The following is a 14966-nucleotide window of genomic DNA, read 5'->3' on the forward strand; positions in this document are numbered from 1 at the left end:
TTGTTGAACCAAATCAAAATTATTATTTTTTTTTAATATTTCTTGATGGTTTTTGGTGTAGGTACCTAATGTGTTTATAAGTTTTGGTCGTGATAGTCACCAATTCCGAAAGTCTAGATTTTAGTTATAACGGTTTGGATTCATTCTCTTGAAAAAATTGTCATTAGCTATCTTTATGTATTGTAACATGTAATAATAAATGTGTATTAACTTCTTTAACAATCTTTAAAGTCACACGACTGTTTAACAAAAAGGTAACTCCACCTAGCGATTAAAAAAAGAAGACACCCAACCTCAAGCTTATTCTTGAGGTTAGGTGCGACAATACGATCACCTGACATACCAGAGCACCTCCACCGTAGGGTAGTTGTAACATGCAGTTTAAATATAGAACGCCTCCCGCAAGCCACGCCCCCACACACACAGACAACGGCCCGTTGTTTTATGCTGTTTGCCGACAAACACTATCGCACTGTAGGTATGTCTAGATTATGTTATCTCGTCACGTCAACACATTCACACAGCGCTGGTGTTAGTCTAGAAGCGTGACGTCGCCTAGACCCATCAAGCTGCACCAATGTGGGTTGGCGAGCAACGTTTAACTCTCTCACGAGATTACCGCCATACTATGTCTTATAGCGAAAAGCTTCGACCAACACCTTAAGAAGCTTTAGATTAACTGTGGAATCAAGAGTCGGATACGGAAGGCAGTAATTCTTGAGACAGCGCGTATTGTGTGGAGGTTCCTCACTCTGGAGCCCTGACCACCGGTTGCTTGGGCACTCAAATGTCCCGCAGCGGGGGGGATAAATTTATTTTTTTTATAAATTTTAATAGTGTTTTGTATTATACTTATCTATTAGGTATTTTTATAACATTGTTAAAAAATTAAAAAATAAGAAAGAATGAGATATACCTAATGCAAATAAATGAATGAGAGAAAAAAATGTTAAACTCTATGTAGGTAAATGATCTCTTTGAGATGTCATGATGACTTGGATGCCATGTGTTCCTACCAACCTAAGTTATAACACCGCCAATTTCTCAACACCTGGCGTGAGAATTTTTACTTGAAATTTCTGAGAACGAAAAGCTTAGATAAAAAGCTCTGAGAAAATAGTTCACAGTCTGACCCAGGGTTCAAAACAAGGACCATCATGATCCAAAGCCACAGCCACCGAGACTATCCACTGGACAACTGGATAGTTGACCCTCAGATATATACCTGTAACCCTCAAATATGTGCCTGTAACCCTCAGATATGTGCCTGTAACCCTCAGATATGTGCCTGCCACCATCAGATATGTGCCTGTAACCCTCAGATATGTGCCTGTAACCCTCAGATATGTGCCTGCCACCATCAGATATGTGCCTGTAACCCTCAGATATGTGCCTGTCACCCTCAGTTATGTGTCTGTGAGCCTCACTAGAACTTGGTAGTTTCCATTATAACATTAAGCTTAACCCTCTGCTGCTTCGATCAACAATTGTCTGAAGACATTTTAAGACATTATTGTGTTAGATAGTAATGCTGACAGTCTTAGATAGGTATCTATTTTACGATCACTATGAAATTTTATTGATAACGACCTGGACGATGGCTTTACGTGTTTTCCGAGACAAGACAACACCACCAACTTCCCACAAGAGTAACGAGGCAGCACACAATTCTGTACTATAATGTACAAAATAAACAACGTGCCAACATTATTTGCATGTCTGCGGACAGTACTAAAGGTCTATGATGAACCACGTACCGGCACGCAGCAGGTACGCGCCGTCAGCAAGGCGCGGGGCGACCGCGCGCGTGTTTTGCTACGATTTGGCCAATCGGTTCCCGCTGCCACTGACACCACGCCTCCGGGAATCACCGGACATTCCCGAGAGACGAGGTACACTAGGCAATACTTTTCAGAAGTTCGTCGTCAACTCGTTATGACTCATCATCATGATTGCCAGCATTTTTTTTATTGACCAATGGGCAACAGGAACTACAACGCAACAGGGCCGAAGCTTCGCATAACAATGCCGTTTATGTAAGTTATCATTAGCACATTGTGGATCACTTAATTTGTAGAACCACCACTTCCCAACTTCAGGAAGAGATTGTTCACTTAGAACGTTTTGGAAAAAAGAAAAGGTAAATGCCACTGCCGATGCCATGAAGTTGACACTTTAGTCTCTATAGTCTGTTTTTGCGATTCTTTTTAACAGACGGATTAAGCAGTTGGGCCAGTTGTTGTTAAGTGGTAAACTATCGCCTATACCTATTCGGCTCACTGTTGAGCACGTGTCTCCTCTCAGAATTAAAGGGGTTATGCTATAGTCCATCATGCTGGCCAAATGCAGATTGGGAGACTTCGCAAAAAAACTAATTAATTAAAAACTATTTTACCAAACCTCTTGATGAATAAGATTTACTGAATTGATCAGTTATTCGTAAACATTCAGCACATTCTAGATTTTGATTACCTACCATAACTGATTCGACCGTATTCACGTCAAAATATAAATCAATGGACGGCTGCGTCAGAGATTCTACGATTTGGAATGAAGCAATTGTCAATGATGCAGTGAAATGATTAAATTTGGAACTTGGTGGAACTTGGATTCCAGGCACATGATTGCCTGGAATCCAAGTTCTACCGTAGGCTGTATCATTAGTTAAAAATGTTTCGATGTATCCCGAAACATTCAAAAACCATGGAGTCAGTACCGAGCTACGTAGTCCAAAGCTCAGCCGCGGTCGGCACTATGTTTAGTTGCTTCAGACAAATATTGTGCTGCCAGTCGCGCCTAGCTCGCTCTGCGGCTTTGTCTGCTTCTGAGGCAAACATCTCACTAAAACGTTCAAATTTCCTATTTATGGTTTGTCATTTAAACTAAGTCTTTTTCAAGACAGTTTTGTATTTGAAACTGTAGATACCTACTAGATACCTATACCTGTTATCTCTAAGTACCTAGTATCTAAGTTCATTACTCTGCATGTTTTGGACCGTTGTTGGAAGCCCTATGTCTGGCTGTGGACAATAATGATGATGATGATGAAAACTGTGCAGATTCCAGAATTAAGAAGTTTGTTAAAATTCTAGTAAATTACTGCCAGACATTTTTCTTATTTCGTTTGGCGATGGATATAAGTACAGTCTCCATTATGCACTGCTCATTGTCATGCATGTTCCCTCTGAATGAACAATTTTATAAAAGGTATTCAAGAATTGGTAGGTTAGGTATACGGTCCTATCCTCGGTCTCAGATTGTTAAGCAGCGAATTATCTAACAGAAACCAAAAGAAGAATAACTAGAAAACTTTCGTCCTCCGAAACCCCCCCCCCTCTCCCCACGTTCACTCGTGTTGCAGTAAATACAAAGTAAATAAATAAATAAATACGAGCGAAGCGGCGCGTGTTTCAGCGCCGATTGGAGCAATTATGGGAACTGCGCGCCGCGTGTGGAACTGTAGCGAGCCGGCGATAGTGATGCGAACCGCTCCGATACGTTAGAGACGAGACAGAAATTATTTGGGGGGCTAAGTACAGAAAATAGACGTGCAGTTTATAGACGCGGAAATGGTCTGTTTACCTGATACTAATACACATTACGAACTTGAATTGGAAAAGGAATTTTCCATTTTGTAGGTACAGTTTATGTGTACGTATAGCGCTCACCCCAGTTGAAAACCTTGTGCATACCATTGTCCATACACATGTGATTTTATAACCTAATTGCAAAGAAAGTTTTGAACTAGAAGAAAATTCAAAAGTTTATCAAATGTGCCGAAGCTGAGTTTCCATAAATCTTTGTTATTAAAAGTTATCCTTTTTTTAATGACTGTTATTGACAAAGATTCATGTTAACAATCAGCTCTGCTTTCTTCGGTACCTACCTACACTACCTACACAAAAGTGAAGTTTTAATTTAAAATAAAATAAATAGCTTTTTATTTCAAACAGTCTTTGTATAGCTACTTATGTTATGACTTTGATATGTTTAGTTTACAGTATGTCCCGCTGTTCGTTGTGTGATTGCCCTCCTCCAACAGCTTCCACTGCACCCTGTCGGTTGCAACTCTGGTCCAGCAAGGCCCCAGAATTAGGCGGATGTCATTTTCCCACCCTCTTGTTGGACTTGCACGTTGTCTGATACCATCTCTTGGGTACCAGAGTGTTATCCGCTGAAGTTTTAAGTTAGGTACTTATTAGAGGTTGTAGTGCTAGTAGTACCTACCTGCATTTATAGTAGGCTTTCAGAATTCAGTTATTATAGTTTACGGCTTATTACGGTTAACACCTTTTTAAAGTGTCATACAAAGATGTTTCTTCTGAGCTATTCATATAAAAATATCTATCTAAGTATTTTATCGATAACCACCACAGAATAAAGAGCAACACTATTCGCCGCTCGTTTGTTCTATTTGGCGTTTTTCGTAACCCAGACTAAACAGTTTCAGTTCGAGTGGTGAACTCGCATCTACATTAATACACTCGTTTTAGTTTCAACTTGTTTCCCGTATCATAATGTTCGTAATATTCGGTTTAGAATTTAGACTATTATATTTCCTTTTCATCCATTAACAAAAAAGTCTATATCTGGCTAGTTGACCCTTTTTAAAACAGGTGTTAAAATGTTTATTAAGTAGGCGTTTTATTAGATCGCGATTTAATTACTCTCAAACTTAATTTTTACTTAACTTTTGACTTAGCGGTCAAAACTGCTATTCGCCATGGTGGTCTATAAATTATTAACTGTGGCATTTTATTTAAACCATGATATTTATTTACAGCGGAAGTATAGTAATTACTATTTACCGTGCTTGAGATTACGGGATTCCAGGACAATGGTGATTTAAAGCTATTAGATCTGTCTAAAGCAAAAAACTAGACATACGAGTACCTACTCTAGTTCAATATCTTTATTTATATTTACTGACTATGACGTTACAAAATGGCCGACAGTGTTTTTGGCGTTTGGAAAAATAGATAGATCTAAATGATTTGTGTGTGTGTGTGCATGATTTTGTGTTGCATGTCATTAATTTGTACCAAGTCACTAATTTGTTATGTCAATTATTTGTAGTATTTATACTGTATGATATTTTTAATGCACCTTGCAATGCTCACCACGGATCTTTATGTATGTGAAGTTAGCTGTGGTATGAGTAATGCGCACTTGTACAGACGCGAACACTCACCGCCCGCGCCGTTTTTGATTCATTGCACAGTCATTTGTGCTAACTTCACAAACACAAAGATCCGTGGCGAGCACTGTATGCACCTAAAGTTTTAATTTCCGAATAATGTAATAATGCTAAAAATTTCTAATTATTGAACTTTCATTAATAAATAAACAATTAATAATGAAATTGAGTTATTTTAAAGGGTTGCTTTCGTAATTTGGGGAGATTTGTTTACTCGCGAGGTGCTTCAGTGATTGGAGACATCTCCCGGGGCTTCAACTTGTTTGTGTCGATCAGTGGGGCTTCCACTAGGTTTGTTTTTATTAGGAAGGGGCGATGGTATAGAACTATATCAATAATATCTCGACCGAATTTCTGTATTATGTTAGTTCTAAGTTACCGATTTAGATACATTTGAATGTACCTACTTATAGGTACTTAAGGTACACATACTACTACTTGACTTTCACTTAACTTTCTGTTTGGTGTCACAGACAGTCATGTGATATCTAAGATAGGATGTACTGTTTGTGACACTAAAAAGTGAATAAACTTATTTTCTTTCTTTCTTTCTTACATATTATTCAAAAACTTCTAGTAGGTAAGTACCTAGCTAAAAAAAACTGAATCTGAGCTGCAATCACAACACAAAACATTATTGCAGCACGTGACGGTGTCTACGCTGCCTAACAAACAACTGAGCTCAAGTCATCAAATACCCTCTTATTTATACAATATACAATAACATAAATAACGTATGTTAAAACCACCTGTAATTGACAAACTAGTATCACTATATTAGAAATTCTTCTTTGTTTTTTGTTTTGCCTCAGATAGACAATTTAAAACATCCCATTTTTTTATGTCGGGTGTTACAATCATAGGCTTCCGGACAGTTGACAACACAGAAAAAACGCTGTGACATCCACAACCGGAGTTCTCTAGAGTTACAATAAGTTTAATAACTCAACTGCGCGTAACGAGACTCCCTGCGGCGCGCGCGCTTCGCTCGGCAGAGGGCGCCACCGGAGGCCGGCCTGCACCGCCTCGCAGCAGTAGGGGATTGTTTGCTTCATACGGTGCAGGGGCAGATAAAAACTGATACTAACAGTGTTTAATTATTGTTTTTATTGCATACAATGTTTTACAAGGAATCAATATTTTACCTAGGTACCTACTGTTAAAACTATCGTTGGTAGTTCGTTCAAGGAAATAAATAACCATCTGACACAGGCGCTATATTCTGACGTGTTCTTATTTTAGGATATTTTTTCTGTTGTAGGTATTTAATCATATTTTAAATTATGTATTTTGTGGTAGGTATTAAGGTAACGCCCAAAGTAGATTGCACAGCATTTCAAATTTACAACAACTAAAATACAAACTAATTAAAGCAAACAGATCAGACTCAGAATATCATGGTTTTTAAAGAGTATAAAACTAAACTGAGATTAACATAAAAATCCATAAATAAGTAGATTTATTTATGGATTTTTATGTTAATATTGTATGACACAATAATAAAATTATTGTGTCTTATTTATACAAACTTTCTGTACTTACCTACATTTTTTTGTAATGTGCAAAAACTTTGAAATGATCGAATGAGTGAATGTAATTTTTGAATAATTCCAAATATTTATTTAAAATTAGAGTACCTAACACTCATAGATATTTCATTGGATACGAGTATGAATACGTATGTACGGGTAGACCCACAGAACTTTAAGGCGTTTAACTTCCGAAATATTAGTTACATATATTACGACGTATCTTTGTAAAAAAATGTTCCACTCGAAAAAAAGAAGGACTAAGCTGAAACGAAGTAGCTGTCGCGTCTTAAGTAGCCGCGTACTTCGCGTACCTACTGTTGTTGAAATATTGATTAATATTGTCGCCATCTTGGATTGGCCCTCGAGCGGCAAGCGCGCCGGAAGTAGCCTAGCAGCGCCCTCTATATCACTTCCCGGTTTAGATACTTTTTTGTAGCCTTTGTTACTTCGAGAGATCCGAGTTGAGAGCTCTTGTAAAAACCTTTTTTTATTGTTATGTATTTTTTATACGGTAAAAAATTATTAATCGCGGCTATGACGATATTGTTACCTGAGACTGAGAGGGTGGTTACGATTTTTGAGCGGAAAAGGTATTTAAAAAAATTTTAATAAAAAAAATTCAACCGACTTCCAACTCAAAAAATAACTTTAACTAAAAAGCAAAAAATAACATCCTACCTATGTGCTACCTTCTGATCAGTTTGAAGGCGGTGCCAAGCCAGTGATGTTTTAATTAAATACGTTTAAACTACAAAACTTCTGTGGTTATTCCAGAAACAGCTTTAATTAAAACACGACACTGGCTTGGCACCGCCTTCAAACTGATCAGAAGGTAGCACATAGGTAGGATGTTATTTTTTGCTTTTTAGTTAAAGTTATTTTTTGAGTTGGAAGTCGGTTGAATTTTTTTTATTAAAATTTTTATTTTTTTATTTTTAGTGTTAGCATACCCACTGCGTGTCACTACCTATCTAAGTGGAAAGTTCTTATCAATACAAAATTATCAAGTCCAAACACAAGGTAGCTACTGTGAGCCGTCGAGGAGTTCTCTTCAGTGTGCTTCGTCTTCATCACCAGACCCTTAATACAGTCGCAATCCATCTAGGTGGAAAGTTCTCATCAATACAAATTTATCAAGTCCAAACACAAGGTAGCTACTGTGAACCGTCGAGGAGTTCTCTTCACTGTCCCTCGTCTTTATCATCAGACCCTTAATACAGTCACAATCCATCTAGGTGGAAAGTTCTCATCAATACAAATTTATCAAGTCCAAACACAAGGTAGCTACTGTGAACCGTCGAGGAGTTCTCTTCACTGTCCCTCGTCTTCATCATCAGACCCTTAATACAGTCACAATCCACCTAGGTGGTAAGTTCTCATCAATACAAATTTATCAAGTCCAAACACAAGGTAGCTACTGTGAACCGTCGAGGAGTTCTCTTCACTGTCCCTCGTCTTCATCATCAGACCCTTAATACAGTCACAATCCACCTAGGTGGTAAGTTCTCATCAATACAAATTTATCAAGTCCAAACACAAGGTAGCTACTGTGAACCGTCGAGGAGTTCTCTTCACTGTCCCTCGTCTTCATCACCAGACCCTTAATACAGTCACAACCCATATAGGTGGAAAGTACTCATCAATACAAATTAATCAAGCCCAAACAAAAGGTGACTGCTGTAAATCCTTGACGAGTTCCATCGTCTGTGTTTCGGCTCCATCATCAGACCAACTCCAAACCTTCATAAAGTTGTAGTGGTTTAAAATACCTTATGGAAACACTAACAAACGTACTAGCCGTCTCTACAACTTTCGAAAGTTCCCCTCAATTTCTCCAGGATGCCATCATCAGATCCTGACATGAAAAAAATGGGACCACCCTGGAAGTAAACCCTACAAAACAAAAAAAGAATTTTCAAAATCGGTCCACAATTGACGGAATTATCGCTGGACATACATAAAAAAAAAAAAAAAAAAAAAAAAACATACATACAGCCGAACGTAGAACCTCGTCTTTTTGGAAGTCGGTTAAAAAGTAACATTTATTTGGATTAAAATGTTCATATAAATTCAAAGTGTTATTTATTTGTAAATCATTTAAGAAAAAAACTATTGAGTGTGGATATAATTTATGACACCTACTTAAATTTATTAGGTAATTATCAAAGAATCGTGATCCCTGCAAACACGAATTATTATAACATCTTTTTAGTTTTATATTATGAAATAATCAATAATCTCTTAATTGTTGATTGTTTCACTAATGATGATTAATTTTTGATCTATCGTCGTCATAATACGAAAATCATTAATAAATGAAAAACCCCTATATAAAACCTATTCCATTAATAAAGGTGCGCGCTATATTCAAACAATAGAAAATATTTAAAAGCATACACAGCACTCGTGAACGCTCAGTTGAGCAACGTTTCAGAAGGAAAAAGGAAAACAATGGCGCCCTCGGTGCCTGTATATTGTAATCCGTATTGAAATAAATTCGTTTGTGGGCACGAATTACTGGCCCTTTCGCTAATTGAGGGCCCTTGGCCTCACACAAATAACCTCTTATTTTATTTGGTACCTACACTTATTGTATAAAAGTCTTAAAGGGTGGTAAAGCTTTCTGCATTGTGGGTTCCGTATTCGCTTAGATTAATGATTATGGCAATGTAAAATTTTGATAATCAAAAATATCGAAATAACCAATGATTCATACGACGAAGATGTTTCATTGCTTAGGTACCTATATGAAAAATTTATTATAAGTCTGGGTAAATATAGTGACCCATTCTTCTACAAAGAGTTTAAGGTTGTTCACAAAGAGTTTTCTCTCAATAGCCTAAAAGAAAAATGTTATATACTGTCTAAGGATGAGGATATTTATATTTTTATATTTTGAAACTACAATTTACTGTGGGTATAGGTAGATAGCGATACATTCTGTAGATTGGTCTTAAATTGTATGCCAATATCCTGAAAATTACTGATATGATTTGAATAGTTTTTTTAAGGCTTCCGTTTTAGTAAACGAAACTCTAAAAGAAGCTGTTCTACAATACCTATACCAAATAATGTAACAATTATTTTCATTTTACCAAAGCTAGCAAAGCTCAAAGTTCTTATGACGTATACAATAAGCACTATAATAATTTAACAAAAACCTTAGATTATTAAAATATAATATAATAACTGTAGGTTAACATTTAAGTGGCTCTTGAAAAAGTGAAGAGTTTTGGCGCACCTGGTTATTCCGAACAATCCGTGAACTGAAGAGTTACCAATACGTACGTAATACATACCAATTATAATATACAATTTATTTATAACTATAGAACAGTATAACAACCTTCTTTAAACTTAAGGTTAACTGTTCAGAAACTTCTATTGAGTAAATTGACCTAAATTGGAACAGTTAAATGGTATTGTCTTTTTTTGTAAAATACAAGACTTACCTTCTATAATAATAATTTACCGAGAAACTAAACAGGTAGATACATATTAGTGGGTACGCAGTTTAATTGACTAAAATCTAATAGTGGAGTATAATCTGAGAGATTGAATTTAGTCCAATGGTTGCCTCTAAAATTCCGGCCCACCTTCTTACGCTCCTGATCAATTGAAGCTTTTATTTTAACTGTCCTCTGTAAAACTTAGAATAACGTTTGAGGAGTTATATTAAATTAAAATCAGCATCGTATCACAACAATAAAGTAACATTTAAATTTTGTTATCCCTATTTGATATCCATCACATGCCATACGCTTTTAGAAGCTTCTTTAAACAAATTATATACCTAAATATAAAAGTGTATAGTTTTAAAATACCTATTGAAACTTTACAAAATGTCAAATGTACGTGCTTTAAACGTTTTTTTTTTAATCAATTTGAAACCTGACAGACATTGCCTCAATATTTTAATCCAGCAGTTCATACGTATTAAATATATCATGTAAATAAATCTGCTTCGAAAATTAAACCTTATTGAATTAAATATAAAGTTTATCTTGGTTTAACAACAAAATAATACGAAAAGCAATAAGATATCACTGTTACAAAACTCGTACAGTTTTTAATTGCATTCGTTTGTACGAAACACGAATTTGCTTTTTGATGAAACTCACGTTCTGTTAAACAATAAATAATAATAAGAAGGAATCGCGTTTGGGATTCGTTTAAAAATGTTGTGAATTGCGAAATGGTAATGGTTATGAACTGCATACTAAAAAATGTACGTATCTACATAAAATAAATATGTCTGTTTGTATTCATAACACGCCTTAACCTGTCATTTCATTACAAACATATAAGATTATACGAACATCTTGGTAGTTTGTTTTGCTATTGTATAATATGTAATTTCTGATAAACTTACTTTGTTAAATATACTACTAAATTACTATTTGTTAAATATTGCACTGTAAGTTAACTTGCGATTACTCTTTCTTAATTCTACATAGGTACCTGCTCCAATCATATTTAATTGCATTACAATCGAACTGTCATTTTCCAAAGTACTTACTTATACCTATATAAACCTTGAATTTTCTACAATTTATACTTTCGTAGCACCATAACCACCATAATTTATACTTTCGCACCACCATAAAGATGCCATAGAAGTTCAGGACCTAAACTTCTATAAGTTGATATATCACGAAAATAATAAGGGTAACAAATTAACCCATAAATAAATGTTAATTGGTATAAGCCACGGCACCCTTTCGTTGCTGGACGATTTCTCCCAATTTACAAAACAATTTAACCTATTCAAACCCCCACAAATCGCGCCATAATGAGATTTTTGAGTTGCAACGTTTCCCGACGCATCTGTCGTAGCCTCGTGTCCATTCTGCTACAGCTTTTTATATTATTTTTTTCGTGGACTCCTTTTGCAGTTACAAGTCGATCCGATTTGTCTCCGGGGGGTCGGGATTGTACATTGGTAACGATTACTGGTGAGTTTTGTTATTTGTTACGTTTGTTGCACGTCCTTTGATTGTCTGAATGTGGCGGATTTGCGATTTAAACACTATTCAGTTTAGGAGTATGGACCATTTGGAATCGCAAAGAGGATTAGAGAAAGTATTTTGAAATTATATCTGTTACCTTGTAACATTTGCTTATAGAAAAATGCTTTGAATGTTCTTACAAACCGTATGAACTTCGGATTTTTTATTGTCATTTTTCAGCTTTTAAATGAAACAGTACAGAGCAATATAGACGAACATTCTTGTTATCATTGTACCACATCGTTACCAAAACGTTTTTCTACATTTTGTATTAATGTATACAATAACTAGTTATTGTTTCTTGTACCTATACTTTATTTTTTTTTTAACTGTGTACAAACAAAATGCTTATTAAATACAACCATTTATTTTAAAGCCATATGACTTTACATTTTATTCTTCGATTAGCGCTACGTACTAACTACGAACTAATACATTAAGAAATTTATTGTTATCAGCAATCCAGCAGTCCTTCAGTTTTAATAGAAAAGATCATAAGAAAAGGTTTGCACTCCCACGGATTTTCGAAATGTCTGCTGCATATTGCTCCCTATCAAGCTAACGAGTCTCATGAGAGTTACATCTCAGTCGCTGAATAAATCATCTGCCTACATTTCAGACACGTCGATTTAATTAAGTCCTTACGTATAACACGTGAGACTGAATGGTACCATGCCTTTGCATTGTGCGACACTAGCGTCGCATTGTTGACAAGCAGTGGGAGGTTGGCCCGCTTTCCGAACGCACCTGTCAACCGCGCACCATAGACAACATTCAATTTTAAATTTCGAACGATAAGGTCCAAAATGAGTGAACGAAACACGCGTGGGCCTTTTACAATGTAAAGGAATAAACGAATGTCTCAATATGGTGCGACGACGTGTTAAGATCGTATTGTCGGTTTCTGACAATGGCGATAATTGATCGAGTCTACCTCATGCAGATGTCGGCGCACCCTTTATTTGTAGCTTGTTACATAGATACAAAATTTATTTCGTTTGTTTAGATGTCTTTATGTAGATTGCTGAGGCTTTTGACATGTGAAGTGGCAGTGGCGTCTGCTGTGAGTTTTTTTCTATTTATTGCCACCGCAAGCCTTCTGACATTTTAATTTTGTTTTCTCAGAAGGAAGACAGCTTCACAGTTTGTGATTTAAATTAAAACATTTTAATTTTAATGCGTTTATGATGAACGACGTAATTCCACTTTCATATTGTGGGCACTACTATAACTTTGTATCCAATCATATTTGTACGACCACGAACCATTTATAATTCGATCCACGTTACCTACTGTACCTCCCGCGCACCTCGTCCTGTCTGTCTATTTCTCAAGTCCCGCGGAAAGCGGATATTTTCCGAGATAAATAGATAGTCTATGTTTTAATTCATAGTTTATTTCCATTCCAAATTTTAGTCAAATCATTTCTGTAGTTGCGGCGTGAAGGAGTAACAAATATACACTTCGCACACAACTTTTCGCCTTTATTAGTGTTACGAATACCAAAACTTTTCAATGTCACGTTTTAGTTTTAAATTCTCCAATATGTTTTCCTTTTCTTCACATTGAAATGGATATATGAGTCATAGGAAGCCATTGCAGGTACCTACGTAAACTTAAAGTCTTACTCGCGGTAGGTAAAGTTATTCATAAGCTTACAATATTCAAAACACGTATGACTCAGGAGTTTGTAATACAATATACCAAATGTTTTACGTTAGGAATACAGCTACACAAAACATCATTACGTAGTTTGTGAACTGTATAAACCGGATAATGTTAAGTATTTACTACCAAATCTATCTAGTTTTTAGTATCTGTGTTTAGGGTCCCATTTTGCAATCCGTCATTCGAATCAAATTCATAAGACTTCTGTATAAGCTCTTTTGAATAATAATATATAATTTTCATTTTTTTAAGCAAAGCCTAAAATGTGTTTTACCTACTTCAAGCTACGCATAATCCACGAGAGGTCTGGTTCAGTTGTTTTGGAGATCAGAATAGCATGAAAAGACGGTAAATCAGACAAAACAAAATAATTGTTTTCTGCTCTGTAGCTTGTATAAAACCATCTAAAGTTTTGATAATTCAATTCAACTTATACCTCTGCTAAAGCAATTAAAATATGTATTTTAGTATACCGAGATACCAAGATTAACAACGTTTCTAAATGCGTGTACGTTACCTATGCACTCACATAGATTTACATACAGTTTAACAGTGTAAATGCAATTGTAAATGTATAAAAACAAGACGATCATTCAATCAATCATTCATCTTAACTATAGTTTGTCTATGGTTTTGTTGCACGTGTCTTAAAGCTCCATCTTGAATTTCACAAATAGCGGTCATTTAACCTAAGATATCTTACCAAAATCGAATGTAAATGCGTGTTCAGTAAGCAGCAGTGCCACAATGCACATGTAAATACGTTACGTGTTGTGAAGGTAAGCCAAAACAATCCATCAAACGCGTTTGTCAGTCCGTCTGTCACGGCGGCCGACGCTACCGTTAGCTATGGCTCTTTGTTATGTAAGTAGGTGGGTAACGAAAATTTTCAAATGCAACTGTCCTGACAAAAAACAACGCAGCTTACAATGTTGAATTCTTTGCATTTATTTGAATGCATCTTGATGATTGTTAATGAATATTCATTTTGTGAATAACTATCGTACGTCAGCAATTTCGTCCGTTTGTTGTCTATTAGAAGACCCCTCTAACTTTAAAGAATAGTACTCTCATACAAAGTTCTCGCTCCCATTTCAGCCTTTCCAAAGTAACTATCTATGTTACAAAAGAAAGTACGTGCCAACATACTGTCCTTGCTTTTAAAAAGCTTCAGTAGTTACAGCTAGGCTGACCACTCAGTCAGATCAGTATAGGTAAATACTGATAATAAAATTTATTTTGTTGCTAAACTTGCAGACATTCTAGCATCCAGGTTTTGATGGGGTTTTTATATTAATGTAAACCGCACGCAATTCTGGTTTAAAGACTCATCTGAACAGGAACGGATAATAGATAATATAGGTAAATTTTAACTGTGTCTTACAGAATAATGTAAATGAAGCAATAACACTTCAACCTATTTCTTTAATCGCATACTCTAATTGCACTTTCTCACAATAAGGTTTTCCCACCAAACAAGAGGGCTTATCTAATAAATCTTTCTATTTTCAAAACATCCACTCCGCACCACAAAAGATATACAAATGCGTATAAGCCCAA

The sequence above is a fragment of the Bicyclus anynana genome, chromosome 9, assembly GCF_947172395.1.
Source record: "Bicyclus anynana chromosome 9, ilBicAnyn1.1, whole genome shotgun sequence".
NCBI classification, from domain to species: Eukaryota; Metazoa; Arthropoda; class Insecta; order Lepidoptera; family Nymphalidae; genus Bicyclus; species Bicyclus anynana.